Here is a 24,814-nt window from a genome sequence, read left to right on the forward strand (position 1 = left end):
GCTACTGCTGAGTAAATAATTTTAATAATCTATGAGCAGTTAGAAATGTATCTATCTTGAAGTCCAAAAATATTATATAAAACATTGTTTTTTTACAACTGTCCTGCCTCTGTCTGATTAATTCTAAGGGAGACTTCATACAAGCAAGATGCATAAATATGATTTTTCAGTATATATCCAAGAAAAACATTTAAAAAGTTGCTTAAAGTCTGACACAGAATAGTGAAAGTAAAAGTATTTTCTGAGCTAAACATGCACTTCCCCCTGCTTAATTTCATTATGATCAAATGGAACTGAATATCATATTTGTTAATCAACAGATCTGATACTTGTGTCATATCTAATAAATTTTACTTCGATGGATTTTTCTGGATTGCACATTGTTGGAATTATTAATTATTTTGCCATTGCAGGACCAAATTCTGCTGTTGGATTTTTTTATAGAGAAATTGGGCTCCGTAATGTTTATTTCTAGTGATGCCTGCTCTAGAAAGATCCCAGTTTATATCTGACTATTTGCGGAACTGGCAGTTACGAGAAAAAACTTTTTAAAAAAGCTCTTGATGAATCATGTAAAGTGAATCTTGAAGTTAGAGACTAGATCTGGAATCCCACTGCCACTTCTACTGAAGCACTTTTCAGAAGTGAATTGCATTTTGAAAATCTTCCCATATTTGGAAGTTTTACCATTGACTTCAGAAGCTGAGTTAGGCCAGTGCAGAGTGCTCACTTAAATCATTCCACCCTTTCTTTCTGGGCTTTGGAAGTTTTCTTTTAAAGGTATGAAAATAGGATATCTTTATGGTAAGGGATAATAATTCTTTCATGGCACAAAAAAAAACTAATTCTAAAAATATTTTCCTATATGGCCCTTGCAATAATGAGTATTTATTTTGCATGTTGGTCTAATCAAGTGATATTCAGACCTCAGTGCTTCAGGAGCCAGATTAGTGATCAACATTACCCAGAGGAGCTACAGAAGTGTGAATTCATTGTTTCATTTACTCTTTCTCTATATATAATTATTCTCACAGCAAAATGACTGACCAAGTATTCCTCAATTAGCTAATAACACTGCTCTACATCCAAAATGCTTCTGAAATAAATGTAGTCAAACTTTACTAATTCTGGGTCACTGAGAAAGAAAATGATGCTTAAAATTGTTGATTGGCTCTAGTTTTCAAGAAATGCTATTGGGTCAGTATATACGACCCTTGACTTGGGAATGGCGGAGGATAAGTGAGTTGTAAAGGGAAGGGATCTCAATTTAAACCAGAAATGACTAAAATACATCTTTGACTGGATCTATGAATAAATCTGTGACTGGGTTTGGACAGTACTTGCTTTTTAGGCAAAACAATGAATGATGCAATCTGAAGCTGGTATTGCATCATACATGATATGAATTGCATCATGTTATTCCTAGAAGTCATGGATGATGCAATCATAACGAAGCTTACATCACTCTTCCGAACAAATTGCCCTATATCAGCTCTAGAAATCATATAGCGTCGTGCTCTCTTATTTGTCAGTGTTTGATTTTTGCAAAGGGACACATTTCCGTTTAGCCAAAGTGAGCAGAGATGCCTCGTACCTGTGTGAACAGTGCAGATAACTTCTGCTATGTTTGTGGTGAAGTGACTTTTGCATCACAAAAGCGCAGTATAAGCACTATGGTTAAGAAAGCCTATCAGCTTTCTTTTGGCTGCAAAATTGGAGATCAGGACAAGAGATGGGCCCCACACATATGCTGCAACACTTGTGCAACAAATCTTCGCCAGTGGTTGAACAGGAAAAGGAAATCTATGTCTTTTGCAGTGCCAATGATTTGGAGAGCGCCAACAGATCATACCAGCAATTGTTCCTTCTGCATGGTGCCTCCAGTTGGGAAAGGTGTGTCAAAGAAGAAAAAGTGGACTGTGCATTATCCAAACATTCCATCAGCTATACGCCCAGTACCCCACGGAGAAGGACAGCCGGTTCCCGATGCACCAGCATCATTCTCACTTGAGTCAGACGAGGAAGAGGATGAAACTTCTGGTCCTGAACCATCAATGTCACAGGACCCACATTTTCTCCCATCCTCCTCCTCTGAACCACACCTCATAACACAAGGTGAACTGAATGACCTTGTCAGGGATTTGGAACTACCCAAGAGTAAGGCAGAGCTGTTGGGCTCCAGACTACAGCAGTGGAATCTCCTGGCAGGTGATGTTAGTGTTTCCATGTTCCGTGACTGTCAAAAGGATCTTGTCCCATTCTTCTTCATGGAAGGTGATCTTGTAGCCTGCAACAACATCGATGGTGTGATGGCAGCCCTCAACATCGTTCACGATCCAGATGAGTGGAGACTGTTCATTGATTCATCAAAGACGAGTCTTAAAGCTGTTTTACTGCATAATGGCAATGTTTTAGCATCAATTCCAGTTGGTCATGCAGTCCATATGAAGGAAACCTATGACAACATGAAACAACTTTTGAGGTGCATAAACCACGACCAACATCAGTGGCAGCTTTGTGGCGATTTGAAGGTTGTTCTCTTGCTTGGTCTGCAGACTGGATACACAGAGTACTGCTGTTTTCTCTGCGAATGGGATAGTCGTGCAAGAGATTCCCACTACATCAAGAAAGATTGGCCACTCCGACATTGGAGCCTGGGAGGAAAAGTGTTCAGCGTCCACCTCTTGTTGACTCAAGGAAGATTTTGTTACCAACCTTACATATCAAGCTGGGTCTGATGAAGAACTTTGTCAAGGCCATTGACAAAACACAAGCAGCTTTCAAGTCCCTCCATGGAAAATGTCCAAGGTTAAGTGAAGCTAAGATAAAGGAAGGTGTCTTTGTTGGTCCTCAGATTCGTGAACTTCTTCAAGATGATGCATTTGACCATGCACTGCGTGGCAAGGAAAAGACAGCATGGAAAGCTTTCCAGTTAGTGGCAATAAATTTTCTCAGAAACAACAAGGCAGACAACTACAGGTTTGTTGGTGGAAAGCCTCCTCAAGGCATACAAAAGCCTTGGTTGCAACATGTCACTAAAGATACATTTTTTGCACTCTCATCTAGAGTTTTTTCCACCGAACTGCGGAGCAGTGAGCGACGTGCACGGCGAGCGATTTCACGAGGACATTGCAACAATGGAGAAAGGCAAATGGAGCCCATCAATGCTTGCAGACTATTGCTTGACAGTGACAAGAGATACTCCATTTAATGAATACAAGAGACAAGCCAAGAAGTGCCGAGTAGACACTGAATAGGACTAAACTATGTACATAATAGTTTTTTGCCTTTTGTTTCATAATACACTTTATTTATATAACCCTTTTGCTGATTTTTAAAGTGTTACATAAACAGGACAGGTGAAATATTATCATGTAAAGCAACCATAAACACATGAAAAGAGCTAGGTTTACAATTTATGATTAAAACTCTACTATCTACACAATATACATAGACATAAAATGTAAAAACTTAAATATCTTAGAAACAGTAGCAATCAGGTGTTTTAATTGTCATATTTGAATTCAGCACATCAAAATACATAATAAATAGCACATTTTATCTCTGAAGCAGACGACTTCTCAAAAATTGTAGACCAGTGTAACATAGGAAAAGCATCCTGATTAGTTGTTAATTTCGATTGGTTAATTAAATCACACAGTGTTTGAATATTATGTGCCACAAAGAGCTGCGGAAGACACATTAACCTCAGTCTTAAGTATCACTGGTCTAATCTCAATGTCCTATATGAATGTTGTTCAGTATACATCAAACTACTTAAATGTTCAGCATTATTTTAATATCCAAATTGCTTACCTACACTCTTAAAATCATATGCCCCCTCTGTTCACTGGCTCTCCCTTTCCTGCACTCTCTTCTTCCACTCCAAATTCCTGCTTGCTTTGTGCAAGTTAACTTTTCCTGTTTGTCTTGGTCAAGTAGACTTTCTCAAGCCTAGGTTGTAGGATTTCCTTATACTGATGTCACAATTACTTTTTGGGATAGAGTGAAATTCAGATTATATTCTCTCCCGTGCCTTTCTGGCTTCAGTGTATTGTATTGTGAGGGCAAGCCAGTTTAGGATGTTTATCGTCTTGATTTATAAGCAATACTTCATTGGATAATCCAGAACAAGTGTGATTTATTTATAGACCATGACAAAGAAGCAAAGCATGTATATGCAATTTCATACAAGATAAACCTATATTAAAGGAATGTCAAGTTTTCACTGTGAAGCACTCTTCAGAAAATGAAAGCTGTCTGTAGCTTTGACTTCTTGAGTATTATGTTTTTTACTTTATAGCCACATACTTGGTTTTATAACCTTAGGACAATCTGTTTCAGTCAGATTGTTTGACAGGGAATGAGGCAAGCCTGTATAGTGAATTGCAGGCTCACTTAATGCAGTTGTATGCTCAGTGAAGCCTCTCTTCAATCATTGCAAAAACCATATGGTGTATATAATGAATGTAATAGGTTTCTTGGAATAGGATGAATGGTGTTATGGATCACTCCAAAGAAGCTTAGTGTTCTGTTTTTGCCTCATCTTCAGACTTAGTTTCTCTGTACCTGAGTTTTATATAAGTGAAATGGGGATAATGCAAATTCCCACTCTTACCAAGATGTCAGAAAAATTCAGGTGAAGCACCATAGAGAAATCTCTAATGAAAGAGTTAAAACAAACAACCCCCCAAACTCTATTTGATGCAATGTTTGAATGGTAAATGATGTATATGGTGGTTCACAGAGCATGAAGGAAAAATACTGAACAGCAGTCTCGTTCACTGAGCATTATCAAACTTCTGTACTGATGAGGCACGGGTCCTCTAGAAAAAATATGGTATGATCACCTAAGACTATCGTGATTGTACATAAGGAGATGTAGGTAAGGTTGCACTGTCAACCTTAAGTTTCTAACATCATGACATTTGAATGGCTTGCTGTAAAATCTCAACTTTTAAAATGTTTTGTAATTTCCTATATTTTTAAAATGGAAAAATGATGACAGAGTTTTCACCATGTTCAATTATAGTTGCTAGACAGTGGGAGAAAGCTTTATATGATCCAGTAAAAGTGTAATTAGTGAGGTTGTAACTCACTCCTGAGAATGAAACTATTATATTTCATCAGAAAGGTAAAAAAAGAAATAGGTAAATTAAGCAGTAATAAGTCACTGGGACCAAATGATAGTCACCCAAGCGTTCTGAAGGAACTCATATATGAAGTTGCAGTACTACTAACTGGTATGTAATCCATCACTTACATCAGCCTCTGTACCAGATGACTGAAGGATAGCTAATGTAATGCTAACTTTTTAAAAAGGTTCCAGAGGCAATTCTGGCTTATATGAATGATGTGGAGAAAGTGAATAAGGAAGTGTTGCTTACCCCTTCACATAACGCAAGAACCAGGGGTCACCCACTTTCGGAAGATAGTCTGACCCAATATGGCCATTCTGACGTTTTTAAGTTAAAACTAATTATAAAAATAACACATTTCTATGCTTCAGCATACATATCAATGCTTGTACCATTGCTAACCTAGACATTCAAACAGTTATTTAAACTATGTATTCTACAGGGTGCTTCTTGCCTCACTTTGACTCTGTAGTTGCTGTATGCTGTGCAGGTCTCCAATTGCTTTTTCAGTGCTCCTCTGGCACACTGAAGGCAGAATCCAACCTTTCTGATTTCTAACTCCTTCTAATAGTCGAACCTGTCACTAGCCAGCTTATGCAACTAAAGGTGCATCAGACTTATTTTTCATGTATGCCAGGAAGTCTTCATAGTTGCTATGGGTATGTCTTAAAGTTATGGTGATCAGCTTTACATTATACAGAAGGTCATCATAGATGGCCATAATATTCCTTTCTGGCCTTGAAAATTTTAATCTAACCACTAAAAAAAATATTTTTTTGTGGGTTAATTGTATTTTTTGTGATCACAAAACTGGGGGGACTGCTGTACTGGCCTGATCCATGTAGAATTATACCTCAGTTTCTCCATGTGCCATCCTTACTAATCTTTTCTGGGGTGAAAAGAAGTGCCAAATGGTATGGTTATTTTCTTTGTGGAGGGGCAGGAGAATATATCATGATGTATAGCAGAAGGATTCTACCTTGCATTATTTAATATACCAAAAAGCTATGTAAAAAGAACATTAAAGTTGGCCTTAATTTGGCCCCCTGTGTTTATGAATTATGATAGTATGTGATCCTGCAATTAAATACTATTTTTTCCCCTAGGACCACTGCTTCAGTCTGTGCATAGGTTGGAAATTTAATATTTTGTTCTCATTGTTAAAAAGTGGTATATGACTTTTTTTTCCTGCACACTGTTCAAACCCTTGTCTGGATACAGAACTGTTAATTTTCTTATGGGCTTTTCCATGATTCTCATTGCTGTACTATCTGATTGCTTGAAAACATTTATTTATTTTAACAACACACCTCTGAAGAGAGGGTAGTATCCACATTTTACTGATGGGGAACTGAGGCAAGGATCCATTAAGGTAAAAATGTGCACCATTTTTGGATTCCGATTTTGAGATGCCCAAGACTAGAATTCTCAGAATACTTAGAATTATATAGCACTTCATATGTGAGTGTTCAGCACATCTGCAAATCAGCCTCCAGAGGGAACACACAACTAGTGACAACCTGTGAAAAGTTTGGTGTAAATGACTTACCCAGCATCAAATAGGAATTCTATGGCAGAGGTGTAGAATCCACTTCTCCAGGGCAACATTCAACTGTCTCGTTCGCTACACATCTTGTAACTTCTGAAACAAATGAGCAGGGCCCTACCAAATTCACGGCCATGAAAAACACATCACAGACTGTGAAATTTTGTCTTTTGTGTACTTTTACCCTATACTATACAGATTTCACGGGGATGACCAACATTTCTCAAATTGGGGGTCCTGACCCAAAAGGGAGTTGCAGGGGGTCGCAGGTTATTTTAGGGGAGTTTTGGTATTGTCACCCTTTCTCTCTGGCTGGGCGGCCAGAGAAGGGTGGCTGTTGGCCGGGTGGCCAGCTTTGAAGGCAGCGCCCTGCCAGTAGCAGTGCAGAAGCAATGGTGGCAATACCATACCATACCACTCTTACTTCTGTGCTGCTGCCTTCAGAGGTGGGCGGCTGGAGAGTGGCAGCTGCTTACTTAGGGCCCAGCTCTACAGGCAGCAGTGCATAAGTAAAGGTGGCAATATCATAACATACCATCCTTACTTCTGTGCTGCTGCTGGCAGTGGCTCTGCCTTCAGAGCTGGGCTTTTGACCAGCAGCTGCCGCTCTCCAGCTGCCCAGCTCTGAAGGCAGCGCTGCCGCCAGCAGCAGTGCAGAAGTAAGGGTAGTAGTACTGCAACACCCCCTACAATTTGTGATTTCCCCCCCCCTCCTTTTTGGGTTAGGACCGTTACAATTACAACACTGTGAAATTTCAGATTTAAATAGCTGAAATCATGAAATTTACAATTTTTAAAATCCTATGACCTTGAAATTGACCAAAATGAACTGAATTTAGTAGGTCCCTAATTATAGAGTCAGAAATGACTATAATCAAATGAAAAGGACAGTTATTTTTTAAAAAATTATATTTTCTCAACTTTGACAATGAAAGCAAATATAAATAAAAAGTAAATTGTATTTAATAATGCTAAACTTCTTTAAGTAATTTTTTCATTAACAAGACAGTCAGTATTTTAAGATTGAATAAAAATGTTTCCATTAGAGCAACCTCTGTGTAAAGTCTCTCTTGTCCTGCGTCTTGTGGAGGGTGAAATATTAGAGCCTATTAGGAACACTGACCATTGCACATGGGAAGGGTTTTCCTCAAGATGGATGTGAAACCACAAAAAGGAAAGTAACAAAGTATCATTGGTGTCCAGCCTATGTAACCCATCCAAGCAAATACAAATCTAAAGACCCCAGGAGATACCTCTCCTTTGAAGAAAAGCAGGAATTCTTACTCTGTTCTTCACTTGATTTAGAAAAGGATTCTAAGACAAGGACAAACAATTAAACAACAGATCATCAATATTTAACTAAATTCAGGAGATTAAGGATTCCATATTAATTTTTGTAAGGGTGATGTTAAGATGGGTTCACTGGTTAAAGATGTTAGTGGAATTCTTCCTCAGAAGTTGCAATGAATAGGAAAGTAGAAAAGTCCCTGAACAGGGACTTTACAGCAACAGGACCTTCAGTGCAAGCCATCCTGTTGGCACTATGCTTTGCTAGAGCTAGGGGAGGATGCAGGCTCCCAATTCAGTGGGTGCACTCTGCCATAGTCTATTCCTACATATACTGCCCAAAGGGCACTAACCCTTTGCTTCAGCACTGCAACTGTAATTCCAAGCTGGTGTGAAGGGGAGGATGCTGGAGAGAGAACTTACCCTGCAGCAGTGGCTCCTGTCCCACGAAGCTGAGCCCTACTTCGTGTATTGTGACCTGGCACATAGGATCACAGTGCCACTCAGGTTCCAAAGTTTTGAAGTTTATTAGTAAATTGTAGCTTATTAGTAAATTGAATTAAATCCAAGGCAAATGGAATAACATCATATCTAGTATACAAGGTAGGCAACACCTAAGGTAGGTAGGTTAAACTTTTATAGTTCCAGTCTTAGGGCAGGTATTCACTATGGGGGTGGGGGGTCGATTTAAGATACGCAAATTCAGCTACGCGAATAGCGTAGCTGAATTCGACGTATCGGAGCCGACTTACCCCGCTGTGAGGACAGCGGCAAAATTGACCTCGGTGGCTCCCCGTCGACTGAGCTTACTCCTACCTCCGCTGGTGGAGTAAGTGTGTCAATTCGGTGATCGATTGTCGCGTCCCCACGAGACGCAATAATTCGATCCCCAAGAAATCAATTTCTACCCGCCGATTCAGGCGGGTAGTGTAGACCTAGCCTTAGTAAATTGGAGATGATAGTTCAAGCATTCTGTGTCTGTCTTTCTATCTATTATGGACTCTGCCTTTTTCCCCCAATATCCCTTTGCCTGAGGTTCTAACTGTCAGTGAGACTGTATTCCAATCCTCTCATCTAAGGGTCTGTCATTTATACTCTCAGTTCCTTTGAAGTCTAGGTATGAATGCTAGTACCTAGTAACTGCTAATCTGGCATAGATGATACAATTGATTTTGAAGCCAATATATACCTTCCCCACTTTATGTTCCCATTTTATTTACTAATAAAGATGATTCAGATTTCATGAGCAAAGTGTTTTTCATCTCCTTTTACTGAAGATACATATGTCAAAGTAATTCCAGGAATTTTTAAAATGCCACTTGATTATAATGACATCTAGATGATAGTGTAGACCTATTATTCATAATGAAGAATAAATTGGGAGGGGATGGGATGTGTCAGAGAGGGTCCACGCCTGTGGAATTGCTGCCCTCTGCACAGGGATGTGGGAGAAGGGGAAGGGTCAGAGAGGGTCCAGTCTGGGAGCTCCAGGGTATTTCTACTTGGTATTTCACTGTAATTTCGCATTAGTTGATGAACACTTAAAGCAGCTATGAAAACTTTACTATGTAGTCAGGTAGAGACATAATAAACAGTAATCATAATCCAGTCTCTTTACACTGGACTTACTCCTGATGTGCTGCTACAATTGTATACATATGCTACTGTACAAGAGACTGATTATGCAAAACTCTTGTACAGCGCTTGTATGCAGTTCAGTGTAAGAAGGTTTAATTATGATTATTATAACAGAAACCCCAGAAAAGCTGCAGCCAGTACCTTTCCCACATGAACCCCTACACCCACCTGCTCCCAGGAACTTCAGTTCTTGAGGGAGCCCCCCTTATCATCTGCTCCTATGAGCCCCTGCCATGCCCCCCCGATCCCCCTGCTCTTTACTTCTCCTGGTTGTCTGGAAGCTTCCTTGGGGGAAAGGTTTTTATGGTCTTCCTCTCTGTCCCACATCTAGCCTTGCTTGCCGCTTCCCCTGGGGTCCCCAGGAGAAAGTTGGCATTGGAGCCCAGAATGGGCAGGAGCACAAGGACAAGGCACGCCTGACTCAGTGGTAGTGTTACAGGCTACCACTCCACTCAGTAGCTCTGTTCCAGGCCAGACAAGGAGAACCAGCCTGCATTGCTCCTCCTTGCTGGCTCCTGGATTTCTTTAGTCCATGACGTTGAGAGGAGCTGCCATGAGTTTGGCCTTGGTGGGACCTTGGTGCCAGCTGTGCTCTCAGCCATATGAGTTGTGCACATCTGGGCCTGATTTCTGCGGGTGCAATTGCACCCGGAGACCCTGCAACAGCTACCAGTGGCTAGAGCATCCGTGAACTAGTGTGATGTCCTGAAGACCATTGACCCCACAAACAATGAGTTTCATGGCTTCGTCTTTCATAGAGGGTGCTTTTGTGATGTGATATGTGCCTTACTGTTCAAGGCATGCCTGACAGTTCTGTGGCTCTATGTCACTGGTGGCTGTGCTCTGGAATTCAGACACACACTTTGAGCAGATCTTTTGTTCCTCCAATTTCACAGGAATACAATTGTGTTGGTGAAGGTGGTAGTGTACAAGTCCAACAAATCTAAAAATGCAGTTTAACACTTCCTTATAGGGCAGGCAAAAAGATGGTTCAAACCCTCAATTGATATCATAGCTGTGGTTTTGTTCTAGCTAAAACAGTTGTGTACCCAAAGAGGTGCAACTTTATAAGTGCAATAAATACTGGAACCAAAACTACGGAAGAAAACAGTTACCAGGTACTTGTGCAGGTTCTCTTCTCAAAATCTCTCTGATAATCCACTTTGGTTTACGAGACCACATCTTCCATTTCCTTCTCCAGTGTCAAGTATTCTGTTCCATTTTCTTCCATTGAATAAAAGAAAAGAAGTAGAGGCTGTGCAGTTTTAGATCTGAAGCAATTCAAATGTTTTCACAAAAATGATAAACTTGAGGATGGAGATCTCCTCAATTCTTGCTGTAATGTGCTCTGGAGATCTTGTAATTTCAGTAGATTAGGCTGAGTTTTATGTACATAGCCCATCAAGACCATTAATAACTGAAGCTTGCCTATTTGAAACATCACTGTCTTCCTCTCCTCACTCCTGCCCCATGGGTAATGATGGTGGTAGTGTAGAACACTGATATTACTAATTGGAAAAATGCCTATATTATTTTTTTTTATATATATTATGTATGACTCTGTTTCTCTGTTCAGTTGTTTATTGCTGCCTGTTTGCATACGTAAAGTCAGAGGAGGCTATATAGGGTTTTTACAGAACCGAGGAGGAAAAGGAAACCAATGACCCATTTAAAGTCAGCCTCAGGTACTCTGTTCCAGAGGAGATAAGGTAACTGATAGCTGGGCCATCAGTTTGTGTGGGGAGGGAGATATTCTGGCTCCATCCAGATTAGGAGGCTTTACTCTTTCCAAGCCTAAACCTGGGATCAAAGGAGATCTAAAATCTAAATCTAGAAAAGGAGGGGTTTTTGGATGAGCTGGGAGAGGTGGCCTTGGCTGTGTCAGTGAAATAACTGGCAAGCTCGGAAGACTTGGCTTGTCTTTGCTACTGGGGAGATTGACACTGCTGCAATCGATGCAGCGGGTGTCAATTTAGCAGGTCTAGTGAAGGTAAGTCGACCGGAGAGCATCTCCCGTCGACACAATGCAGTGTAGACTGCAGGGTAAGTCGACCTAAGCTACGTCGACTCCAGCTACATGAATAGCGTAGCCAGAGTAGGGTAACTTAGGTTGACTTACCCCGGTAGCAAAGACAAGCTCTCGGAGACAAAGCAATAAGGTTGCAAGCAGTTCAGGCTCTTTCTCTTAAGTCAGAAATGAGGAATAAAACAGACCCACCAGTGCTATAAATAGAGAGGTTTAAGCTCAAGAAGGAAATAAGTGTGTAGGACTCTGGTTTTGTTTTGTTTCTTATATTTTGGCCTGGAGAAAAAGGGCTTGCAGGTCCAAATGCAGTGAGCCCTGTTGAGGTAGCCAGGGTTGATACTCGGGGAGCTGAACTCAGGTCCTGCTCTGAGAGTGGATGAATTGCAGAATTCTGCCCAAGGAGAGCTAAAGGTCTGAGGCCTGACACCTGGTTGATGTCCCTTCTTGGGCTCTCGCCGAGTGCAACTGTGCAACCTATATTTACTCCTTCATTCTTATCTGAGCATTATTATTCTAGGAAGCTGAGAAGTAATATAAAAAGTGCTCAAAAATATGTAAGTGCATGGTGTTATTTTGAACTTGTATAGAGTTCACTATGCCCATCATGTAACTCTCACTTTGAAGTAGAAATAATATCTCATAGACAGGAACTTTGCTGATAGTTGAATGGTGTGACAAAATTCAAACAAGGATTGACCAGCTATTCAAAAATAGGATTGTAATGATTATACTTTTTCAGCTTCTCCTGGGTTTCATGCATTGTAATACCATCTTTGGCATGTGCATACCAAAAGTGTACAGCAATTGATGTTATGCACCCGAATTTGCACCTTCTTGAACTTGGCTTGTGGAATGCAGGTTCCCAGTACAATCATCTCCTCTATCTTCTAGTGATCCAGGAGCCCAAACTAATGGTGGGGAATACCCGATGCTATCTGGAAAAAAGGATGAACACAATGGACAATGTTGGGACGAAGAATACATATGGAATATCTTGTTGGTCACCATGTCCCTATCAGAAAAGAATGTTTTCTTCATAGGGAGGTGTTGCTAATCTTCTGGGCTTGCTGTTAGCAGATCTCTTTACAAACTGGCAAAACACCAAACCATACCTATATTTTTTCTGGGAGTAGGATCCGTTATTTCACTCCTAAAGAGACCAAACTTTCTGTCTTAGGATCAAGTATTACAACCTAATGTCAGTTCTCTAAATATAATTGCTTGGGGGTTGGGAGGAAAATTCTAGCCCAGGTTGTGTGCTTGGAAGAAGTGATTCAAATGCTTTTCTCTTCGAAAGGGGACTCTGCATCCCAACTGTTTGCCAGATACTGGAACAGACTCTACCCCCGATCTTAGACAAAACAAAGAGACAACCCTCCTCTTCCCCCCCAAAACACAACAACAACAACCCATCCCCCAAGCTTCTGGAAAAAGCTTCTGGTAATATTCTTATTTTCAGTCTGTCGAAACCCGTTTCTTAGTCACAATGATATCTGTTAGATGATTTTCAGAACTTATGGCTTTACTGCGGAAGAGCCTCACTGTGTGCTTCATGATGATAAGATGGTCTTTAAAACAATATCAGAGTTTATTCCAAAAATAGAGACTTCCGTTGACAAGTCTCAAGAATGAATTTTTTGTTGTGTGTAAGCCCAAGTCATCTGCATAAAAGAGCACTTGAAACATGACAAAGCTAGAAGACCACTTCTTTGTTTCCTTTCATTTGAAAAGGAAAGAGTAAAAATTATGGAAAACGTGTGTCAGAGTGGATGAGATGTATCTTAGAGGATTGTGAAGCATTAGGTAAAATGGTGTCTTGAGGGTAATGAGGCTTTTTTCACAACATTACTATTTCCTGAACAGAGAGGACATCTGCTTCAGTGAAAGATATTTGCAAGGGATCTCTCTTGTCATCACTCCCCTCACTCACTATAGATAAACTGAACCTTCAGACATCTCCAGATGCCTGATTGGGGTGAGGGTGCCACTATCAGTAGTAAAATAAAGATTCAGAATTATTTTTAATTTGGCTACCGAGTCTCATTTTCTTCCTGTTTGTTGCTGCTTGCTTGTTTCCCATTAGTGAAGATATTAAGGAGAAGAATGGAAAATTTATTTTGTTTCTATTTTTTTCCATCAGTATTATCACTAATACATTCCTTCCAGTTCAGAACCTTCATTATGCTTAATACCCCTTGAAATAAGCATAATCCTGTTAAAAGATTGATTTTTCTCATACCTCATGTTTGGGAGATATTTAAGGGGTTTAATGAGGATTAACTCACCTATTTGTGAACTCATCCCTTCCTAGTACCGTAACATAGTTTTGACAAGATTCATGGGTCACCCATTTGAACCGTTGATTGCTCTTCTATTTCATTGTCTGCTAAGATGGCTTTCTTGGTAGCAATAACATTGGAGAAGAGAGCAGGAGAGCTACAAGCTCTTATGGTGACCATGACAAATTTAGGCTGGAAATTAGATGATAGTTTCTAACCATCAGAGGGATGTTGTTGTGGAACAGCCTCCTGTCAAGGCTAAATCCCCACTCGGTCACTCCGAGTGCATAAGTGGGGGCCCGCAAGGGTTTTAAAAATTAATACATGCCACTCCAGGCTTGTATTACACTCCCAAGGATACAGCTTTTCTCTGACCTTGGCTTGGTAAACGCTGCCACCACACAGATGCAAAAAAAAAACAAACAAAAAAAAAACCAAAACACCTTTGAACCCAGGAAGGAGCACTTGGGAATTCGGCCCTGTGGAGTACCCTCAAGCCCTTTCACCCCCCCCCCCAGGGAAAAGCTGAGAAAGAAAACAAAGGAAATTAGCTGTGGCTCTCAGCTAATCAAACAACATATGCACAAACCTCTTAGGATACCAAAAATCCAATCCTGCTCTTAAAAAAGAGGCTCCAGATAAGTAGGTTTGAGGTATGAATTGATAATCTATAATCATACCTGGCTTAAAGCTGGTTACAGCATTACTGCTCTGTGTCCCTGCAGCCCAGAGAACAACAGACAAAAGGAAAGTTTCTTTCCCGATTTTAAAAAGTTCTACCTTCCCATTGGCTCTTTTGGTCAGGTGCCCACTCCTTTTCTTTTACCTGTGGGCTTGTTAACTCTTTACAGGTGAAGCAAGCAGAGAACAGACCAAGAGGAATTTTACAGCTAACTGGCTGGCTGGGAGTCTATCAAAGGGATCTACTCCTCCAGCCTCCCCCCCTTCATGTATCACATCTCCCAATAGGAGCTGTGGGGGCAAACAACTTAGTTTTAAGAGACAGGTGGACCAATTTGAGTGTGATTGGATGATAGGGGGCTCACTTCCTGTTTATGTCCCTAAAACTTGTGCTTCAGGGTTTCAGGCAGCCACTGGCAGCATCAGGAAGGAATCCCCTCCTCCCATCCCTGCATTCTGGGAGGGGTTTTGTTGTGCTTTCTCTGAAGCATCAGGGATGGCTACAGCTGGAGATAGGATAGTGGGTGGGGTATGTCAGCCTTCGAGGTGGTGCCAAGCATTCTTTCTCTCAGGTGCTTGGCTGGCTGGTTCTTGCTCATGCTCAGGGTCTAACTCATTGCTGTATGTGGGGTTGGGAAGGAATTTTCCCCTAGACTTTGGGTTTTTTTTGCCTGCCTTTGGAGCATATGTATTCGGGTCATTTGCCAGGATTATCTGGGTATATGTCACTTAATCATTTCCCTGCCATTATACGGGCCTCGAGCACTGATGCACCTCGGTCCCTCCTATTCTCTGCCTGTGGCAGATAATAGTCTAGTTTCCTATGGGCTGCAATGCATTGGTCTAATTTCAGTTGGGTTTAGTTTGTGGGTGATGGTGGTGACCTGTGATATTTAGGAGGTCAGATTAGATGATTTTGTGGTCCCTTCTGGCTTATGCTCAGATTCCTTATGCAGTCTTACACAAAGAGAATTTTTTAAGACCTCACACTCCATTTTTAACTAAAATCTGTCTGAAGCAAATGATTTCTCTACCAATTTGTTATATTGTGTATGCAGAAAGAATGAGAGACCAAGCAATTTCTGCACAGATAATTTTGATCTGTATCAGGTCTTGTTACAATCTGACTAATATATCACCTCTTGAGAGAAAATTTCTGATTCTGTCAGAGCTCAAGATATCTCTGTGGCCTTTTTGAATAACATCCAAAACACGGACATCTGGAGGGCTTTTGCTAGACATTATGCCATCAGAGTAGCTTCCAGAGCTGATGCTGACTTTGGGGAATCTGTTTTTCATTTCTTGTCCAACCAAATAGACGCTGAATTTCCTGCCACCTAAGGAGTACTGCTTGGAAATCACCTGAAATGGAATGTATATGTGTGCAATTGCTGGAAGGAGAGAGAACAGGTTACTTACCTGTACAGTAACTGTTATTTGGATGTGTTGTGCGTGTATATATTCCACGAATCACCCTACTTCCCTGCTGTTTCAGAGTCTAATGGCATCAAGATTCCTGTGTGAAGGAATTGAAAGGGGATCAGGGTAGCCCCATCCTTTAACACATCTCAAAGAACAACAGTTACTGTACAGGTACGTAACCTTTTTTTCTCATCTAATGGTGGTTTGGTGGCTTCTTTTTTGAAATATATTTGTGATGTGGGAGCTGGAAACAAACTCGCCACTATCTTGCATTTGTAAACTCTTGGCGGCACAGACCATCTCTTACTCTTTGTGTGTGTCTGTGTGTTTGTGTGTGTACCGTGCCTGCCACAGTGGGGTCCCAGTCACAGTTGGGGTTTCTAGCAAGGGCGTCTGCATCTAATGAAGATGCCCAATACAGTGGTGGTGACTTTTGTAATGCTCACAACCTTTGCATATATATTCTTTTTCTTATCTGTCGTACAGCTGCTAGTACTCCATTATGACTGTCCGTGGGACCTTCTCAAGTGGCGCTTCCAATAAGTGAAACTATTATGGAGCCCACTAAAATGCTGTGTCAAACTTCGTTTTCCTGTTGCCTATAGCTAAAAGAAATGAGTGGGTATTATGTTCCTTTGCAGGGGTTTGAACGTTTCATGCCTTCTCCCCTGGGGTCTTTGGTGGTTTCAGCTGTCAATAAGAGAGTGCATCAGCAAGCATCTACCTTAAAATAAAAGGATGAAAGCCTGATCTTTTTGGAAGGAAACTTTATTCAAGTGCTGGAGTACACCCCTGGATTGCTAATCAGCAGGCTCTGCTGCGATGTTATGATTTCTCCCTCTGGGACAATGTTTTAAAGTGTATGGACAAGTTGCCAGAGGAGGGGAGACAAGTTTCGGTCTGTGGTGGCTGAGGGAAAGGTGGTGGCCAGGACCTCACTTTAGGCCACTGTAGCAGGTTGGTCACCTGCTCCGGCCCAGAAAGGGTTAAAGCCAGCCCTGGGAGAGGGCTGAGGCTGGGAAGGAAAGCCTAGGCTGATTGGGGAAGGCACTAACAGCTGGGGCCATGCCCCAATCAGGCCCAGCTGGTCCCTATAAGAGGCTGCGAGCCAGAAGCCCAAACAGTCTCTCTCTGCCTTCAGAGAGAGAAGGGATTGGCTTCTGGGAAGCTCAGGGTGCCTAGAGTGAGGCAGGGCTGGGAAAAGGCCAGAGGGGCTGGGAAGCTCCAGGCTGGCAACTCCCCAGGCTGCAGGGCCTTGTCCAAGGCCCCAGAGAGGCACTGGGTTCCAGAGAGGCACTGGGTTCCAGAGAGGCACTGGGTTCCAGAGAGGGGCAGCAGGTCCAGACCCAACCTTGCCTATGATGAGTGGCTTATACTGCAGTCTGCCCCAGGGAGTGGGGCTAGATGGTGACTGGCAGTAACCTTACACTGAGGCGAGGTGGGGTTAGTGGATGGGGGTTCCCTGGGGAGGGGAGACCCAGAGAGAGAAAGGGGTTACTGCCAGGGGGCAGCCCCCAGATAAAGGGGCACCGGGTCCTGGAGGGACACGGGGGCCAAATGGCGAGGCGGATCACCGGCCTGCAGTGGGCGCTCCAAGGCTGGCAGAGCTAATTCCCATGGACGACCAGCAGGAGGCGCCGCAGGGGTGAGTCCACACGCATACAGCCACATTAGGTGCTGTGGATTATGCTGCCAGAGCTGTGACATCAGCCATTACAATGCACAGATGTTTGTGGCTCCAGTCATCAAGTCGTCCCCAAGAGGTCCAAGAAACCATCTAGAACCTACCTTCCTTCCTTCTCCTTTTTTTTTTTTTTTTTTTGCGCAAACCAACAACAAGCTGCATATCTTTAAAGATCTTAGGTCTATGCTTAAGTCTTTGGGTTTTTATATGCCAATATCAAAGAAGAAGCAGTTCTGCCTCATCGATATGCTTCTTTTAGGCCTCACTACCAAGACCAGCCTAGGAAGAAAGGTAAAAGTTACAGGAGTAACTATTCCTCCACCCTCCATTTATTCTTTCATCTGCTGGTAGTTCATGTGCGCAGCATGGAAATACTTGGTGAGGAAAGCCTACCAGTCAATTTGAAATGCTTGGTGAGGACAGCCTACCAGTTACCAGTTTGCTAACTTCTCCTACCGTGGTGTTTTCCCACAGGCCCACTTCCTAAGTGCTTGGGCTGGCATCATTTCAAACCAGGGGTCTTTAGCACAGTGGAATTGGGATATATCCTTCAGTTTATTTTCACTCCCTCCTCCTCCCCCTCCTGCCTCTCTTCACTGTCTCTTTTCAGAAACCACTCTCACAATGAACTTCTGCTTTGGGAACTACAATCTCTTCTCTTTTTTGGGAGTCATAGAGGCAGTTCCTCTATTATACGGGGGGAAAGGGTTTTATTCTTGCTACTTCCTAATCCCAAGAATAAAGGATGTTTCAGACCCATATTAGACCTGTGAAAGCTCAACAAATACCTAAAGAAAATAACCTCTTGCATGGTCACTGGCTTCTGTTATCCCTTCCTTGGAACCTTGTGACTGATATGATGTCCTCTGCTTAAAGGATGCTTATTTTCATGTAGCGATGCACCAAAGCCACAGCAAATTACTCAGATTTATAATCATCCATTTTCACTATCAATTTGCAGTCCTGCAATTTGGCCTGTCTGCAGCCCCACATGTGTTCACAAAGTGCATGGCAAAGGTGGCAGCATTCTTGAGGAAATCCAGGAATTTGAGTGTTTCTGTACCTAGATGACTGGTGGATAGGAGGCCAACCTAGGGGCCAGGTGCTGTCCAGCATAGCCGTGATCCAGTGCATTTTGGTGCATTAAGATTGCTTATTGTCGAGGAAAAGTCAATCCTATCGCTTTCACAAAGGATAAAGTTTATAGGAGAAATCTTGGAATCTACAGAAGTAAGGCATTCCTCCCACAGTCCTGGTTCCAGATGATATTGGTTACTTCTTCAGACACAAAGACCCATCCTACCAGAAGAATATGGAATTGTCTCAGACTTCTGGAGCATTTGGCGTCATGCACTTAAATGTGGTTCAGTGAGCCACGCTACATCTCAGGAAGCTGCAGGGGTGGCTGAGCTCAGTGTATTCCTGGGTCCATCATCCTCTTCACATGATGCTTCAGGTACCCACATGAGTTTTAGCCTTTTTGAGTAGGTGGACAGACCCATCCAATGTGTGTGTGCAGAATTACCATTTGCTGCCTTACATCGTACTCTAACTCTGGTTACAGATGCTTCCACCCTGGGTTAGGGGTTTACCTGGGATCCCTGCATACTCGATGGCTATGCGCTGGCCAGGACTTAACTCTGCATATACATGTAAGAGAATTGAGAGCCATTTGACTAATGTGTCATGCATCCCTTATCCATGTCAAGAGAAGGAATTTACTAGTACTTAGACTATGGCTGCTGTATTGTCCCTATGTGAACAGGCAGGGAGGGGCCAGATCGACCTGGCTATGCCAAAAGGCAATGCTGCTGTGGAACTTTTGTATCACCAGTTCAGTACATTTTGAAACCTCCCACCTTCTGGGTATCCAGAACTGTCTGACAGACCAGTTGAGCAGGTCTCTTACCAGCCACAGAAAGTAGTTTCTTTACTCAGATATCTCCAGGTTCATTTTCTAGCTGTGAGAGGTTCCCCACATAGACGAGTTTGCAAAAAAAATCAACAGGAAGTGTCATCAGTTTTGTTCATGAGCTGGTCACAATCTAGGGTCCATCTTGGATGCTTTCCTATTAACCTGGACAGACAAGCTCACATGTGTGTTCCCTCTGGTTCCATTCCTACCCAGAGTATTGTTAAAAATCAAACAGGTTCATGCTCAAGTGATGCTCATGGTACCACTGTGGTCTCACTAACATTTGTTTTCCACTGTGCTGAACCTCTCAATCAGGTATCCATTGACATTGCCCATGAACCCAGATGTGATCTCACGGGACCATGGTTGCCTCCTCCATTCAGTCTGAAGGCCTTTCACCTCACAGCCTGGGTGGTGTATAGTTAGCACATCAGAGGAAGATCTGTTCAAAGGAGCTATAAAATGTTGTCTTAACATGAGGTTTTCTACTAGTTAGGTATATTTACCTGGTGAAGTGGAAGAGACTCTCCATCTAGACCCAGCAGAAAGGGGTTTTGCTGGTCTGAGCTCTGATACACACATGTGTTATATCTGAAACAGCAGGGCCTTGTCTTTTGTTCCATTGGGGTCCATCTAGCAGCTATTTCATCTTTTCATCCTCCAATTGATCACTTTTCCCCAGTCCCACGTCACTTGTGTTTTTGAAGGGTTTGGACTGGTTATGTCCCGAAGTAGAGGATCGCCTTTGAACCTGGTGTTAACAAAATTAACAGGTTCCGCTTTTCAGCCGCTGGCTACTTGTTGCTCCATTTCTCATTGAATGTTGCCTTTTGGTGGCAATCACCTGGGCCAGTAATTAAGGGTGAATTAAGAGCTCTAGTGTCTGACCTTGTGTTCACAGCCTTCTACGAGGACAAGTTGTACCTATTCCCTTATTTGAAATTTCTTACCAATGTGGTTTCTCACATCTCCATCTGTCAGGCAATATATTTACCAACTTTCTTCTCTAAGCCTCATGCTCACAGGGATGAAGAGAGACTCCACACATTAGATGTTAAGAAGGCATTAATATTTTACTTGGACAGGACTAAACCATTTAGATCATCCTTGCAGTTGTTCTTGGCAATTGCAGATAAAATGGACCTTTCCAGTTTCTTCTCAAAGAATCTTATCGTGGATTTCCTCCTGTATACATTTGTGCTATGATATGCCTAATATAATTACACTGAATAGGATGCTAGCATGGTCAATCAGATTGCAAGCAGCCTCTGCAGCCTTTCTGGTCAAGGAGACTTGGAAGCTGGGTGCATAATAAGCTTAGGCGTCTTTGAAAATCCTAGTTTAGATTTATCTTTGTTTAGGTATAATTGTGATATTATGCAACACTTAAATATGTAATGTATATTTGACACACGTCATTTGAATATGTTTGTTCCATGCAGTTTGTAAACACACTAAAAATTATACAAATCCATATACATATTTTTTGACAATTATTGTGATGTGTGTATGCTAAATAAGTGATCTGTCTTTAGTAGAGTGGCAAATTCAAAGACCCTATGTAGGAATGCAAGGCTCTTCTGCTGAAAGCTAAAACTCTGTTCAGGGTAATTACTGGAGATTCATGTTGGTGAATTGGCCCAGTTAGGTCCCATCAGGAAATGAAGGAAGTGGAAAGCTCTCCTTAGGACACTGGGAGAGAGGTGGTTATGGAGGGAAACCCCAATCTTGAGAAGGAAATTAAGTCTTAAGTGTTTGTGTTACAGTGTATGAGTTATTGTAAAGCCAAAGCAGCATGGAAGTGGGGAGGAGAGAACCTGTGTATATTGTTGAGGATGGGGTAAGGAGTTGCTCTTTGCACACTTTTATTGTACTAAATTTTGTTTTATTTCAAATGTTTTTGAAGTCAATTGTCTGATTTCCAGTTAACAGAATGAAATACCACCAAAAAATAAAAATAAGCCTTTCTACTTCCAGTAAATTCAGACAGTCTAACTATTGTAACCATTCTGTGCCATATATATTTAAACAAAACTGTTTTCTTCACTTGGAGTTCCGTATAGAAACTGGTGGCAGAATATGGCTACTGGTCATTAGAATAATCTTTGCTCCTTCTGTTTCCTCCAAGCCTTTTATCAGTTGAAGACATGAAACAATCTGAAAATGCAAAGGATCTGGTTGAAGTTTAAATTATTGTAAAGGACTAAAGAGTTCAGTAAAATAGATGAAAAAAATAAATGTCTGTTTTTACACAGAGTTCCTTGGGAATTTAAAAAAAAAAAAGAGAAGAGGTGGAAAAAAGGAACAGTCAGAAGATTTGAACACTGGAGCAGAGGATTAAGGATACCTCTGTAGAACATCAACACTTAAAAAGGTATGTGAACCTTTACCTTCTGCTAGTAAGCCTGAGCTAAAAGTCAGCTGATCACTGTAAAATTTGTCATCTCATAATTTTCCTTACCATTCCAATTTACAGTACAATGTAGTACTTTTCTAAAAAGAAATGTATGGGATTCTTTTTTGTCCATCTCCCAAATGGAAGGAATTTCTTGTTTTATTTTGTTTTTAGAATGTTCATATTACAATGGCTCCTAGAGGGCTAGGGTGACCAGGTGTCCGGTTTTTTAACGGAACACCGGGTCGAAAAGGGACCCTGGCGGCTCCGGTCAGCACCGCTGACTGGGCCATTAGAAGTCCGATTGTGGTGCTGCGGCACTATGGCAGGCTAGTCCCTACCAGTCCTGGCTGGCACCGCGCTGCGCCGCGAAGCAGCCAGCAGGTCCGTCTCCTAGGTGGGGGGGCCAGGCTGTCGGGCTCTGTGTGCTGTTCCTGTCCCGAGCACCTGCTCTGTACTCCTGGCCAATGGGAGCTGGGTGGGGCGGTGCCTGTGGGCGAGAGCAGCGTGTGGAGGCTCCTGGCCTCACCGCCTAGAAACTGGACCTGCTGGTTGCTTCCGGGGCGCGCGGAGCCAGGACAGGCAGGGAGCCTGCCTTAGCCTTGCTGTGCTGCTGACCGGAACTGCCCGGATGCCCCAACCCTGAGCCCCTCCTCCCCCCCAACCTGGAGCCCCCTCTTATACCCCAAACTGCTCATCCCTGGTCCCACCCCAGAGCCTGTACACCCTCCTGCACCACAACCCCCTGCCTCAACCTGTAGCCCCCTCCTGCACTCCTAATTCCTCAGCTCCACACCCTCAGCCTGGACCTCCTCCTGCATTCCTGGCCGGCCCCATTCCAGAGCCAGCATTCCCAGCTCAAAGCCCTTGCCCCCTCCCACACTCCAACCCCCTTCCTCAATCTGCAGCTCCTTCCCCCACTCTGAATCCCTCAGCCTCACCCCCCAGCTGGAGCCCCCTCTTGCACCCTGAACCCCTCATTTCTGGCCCCACCATGGAGCCAGCATTCCCGGTTAGAGCCCTCACGTCCTTCCGCACTCCAACCCCCTACCCTAGCCAAGTGAAAGTGAGTGAGGGTGGGGGACAGTGAGCCACTCAGGGAGTGGGAATGAAGTGAGTGGGGGGCAGGGTCTCAGGGAAGGAGCAAGGCCTCAGGGCAGGGACGGGGCTAGGGTATTTGGTTTTGTGATAGGCACTGCACAAATATATAATGTGACATGGTACCTGCCCAGAGAAGCTTACTTTTTTAAGATGACAAGTGACAGAGGAAAGTGAAGGAAGAAAGGTTAGACAAATGTTTGTTGTTTACAATAGGATTTTTTTTCTATATAATACAGATAATATTTTGAATGTGTAGTTATTGTGGAAAAACAGAGTCAAAGGAGCGTGTCTTACATTCCAACAGTTTCATGATCATTCTAAAGTGTTGAGAGTGAATTTCATAGTTGTGGGCCAGATAGTGAGAAAAGTCTGTCTCCCCCACTTACTAGTTTTCCGTTTTTGATCATCAGTTTCATTGTTTCAGTGGAAAAATGAGGAGTCCGGGGGCACCTTAAAGACTAACAGATTTATTTGGGCATAAGCTTTCGTGGGTAAAAAACCCACTTCTTCAGATGCCTGGAGTAAAAATTACAGATACAGGCATAAATATATATCGGCACATGAAGAAAAGGGAGTTACATTACAAGTGGAGAACCAATGTTGAAAGCCAATTCAGTCAGGGTGGATGTGGTCCACTCTCAATAACTGATGAGGAGGTGTCAATACCAAGAGAGGGAAAATTGATTTTTGTAGTGAGCCAACCATTCCCAGTCCCTATTCAAGTCCAAATTGATGGTGTTAAGTTTGCAAATGAATTGTAGTTCTGCAATTTCTCTTTGAAGTCTGTTTTTGAAGTTTTTTGTTGTTGAAGAATGGCTACTTTTAAATCTGTTATTGAGTGTCCAGGGAGATTGAAGTATTGTCCTGCTGGCTTTTGTATGTTACCATTCCTGATGTCTGATTTGTGTTCATTTATCCTTTTATGTAAAGACTGTCCAGTTTGGCCAATGTACATGGCAGAGGGGCATTGCTGGCAAAAGATGGCATATATCACATTAGTAGATGTGCAGGTGAATGAGCCTCTGATGGTGTCGCTGGGTCCTCTGATGGTGTGTCTAGAGTAGATATGGGGACAGAGAAGGCAATGGGATTTATTACAGGGATTGGTTCCTGGGTTAGTGTTTCTGTGGTGTGGTGTGGTGTGTAGTTGCTGGTGAGTATTTGCTTCACAAAGCTCAGCCACCAGGTGTGCCGTGGCCTCATCAGGGATACTGTTCCTGACAGCCTGTAGTCCATCCTTGTGTGGAATATTGGTGTAAAGAGCTTCTACATCCATGGTGGCCAGGATGGTGTGTTCAGGAAGATCACCAATGCATTGTAGTTTCCTCAGGAAGTCTTTGGTGTCTCAAAGATAGCTAGGAGTGCTGGTAGCGTAGGGTCTGAGGAGAAAGTCCAAATACCAGATAATCCTGCTGTAAGAGTGCCAATGCCTGAGATGTGATGGGGCGTCCAGGATTTCCAGGTTTATGGATCTTGGGCAGTAGATCGAATACCCCTGGTTGGAGTTCTAGGGGTGTGTCTGTGTAAATTTGTTCCTGTGCTGTAGCAGGGAGTTTCTTGAGCAGATGGTGTAGTTTCTTTTGGTACTCCTCAGTGGGATCAGAGGATAGTGGCCTGTAGAATGTGGTGTTGGAAAGTTGCCTGGTAGCCTCCTATTCATAATCCGACCTGTTCATGATGACTACAGCACCTTCTTTTGTAA

At 42.6% G+C, this 24,814-nt stretch overlaps 1 protein-coding gene across 6 annotated transcripts in view; it reads left to right on the top strand.

Moving 5' to 3' along the window:
• Positions 1-24,814, top strand: part of FER (FER tyrosine kinase) — a 424,085-nt gene that overhangs the window by 4,939 nt on the left and 394,332 nt on the right. For 4 of the 6 annotated variants that reach the window (XR_004646238.1, XM_034774460.1, XM_034774461.1 and 1 more), the window contains exons 2-3: positions 16,091-16,188; positions 21,872-21,990. The gene's annotated coding sequence lies outside the window, so the exon portion shown is untranslated. Of the gene's footprint in view, positions 1-12,131; positions 13,076-16,090; positions 16,189-21,871; positions 21,991-24,814 lie in introns of those variants that run through there. The other 2 variants (XM_034774458.1, XM_034774459.1) reach the window with 2 other exon arrangements.

The sequence above is a fragment of the Trachemys scripta genome, chromosome 6, assembly GCF_013100865.1.
Source record: "Trachemys scripta elegans isolate TJP31775 chromosome 6, CAS_Tse_1.0, whole genome shotgun sequence".
Classification (NCBI taxonomy): domain Eukaryota; kingdom Metazoa; phylum Chordata; order Testudines; family Emydidae; genus Trachemys; species Trachemys scripta.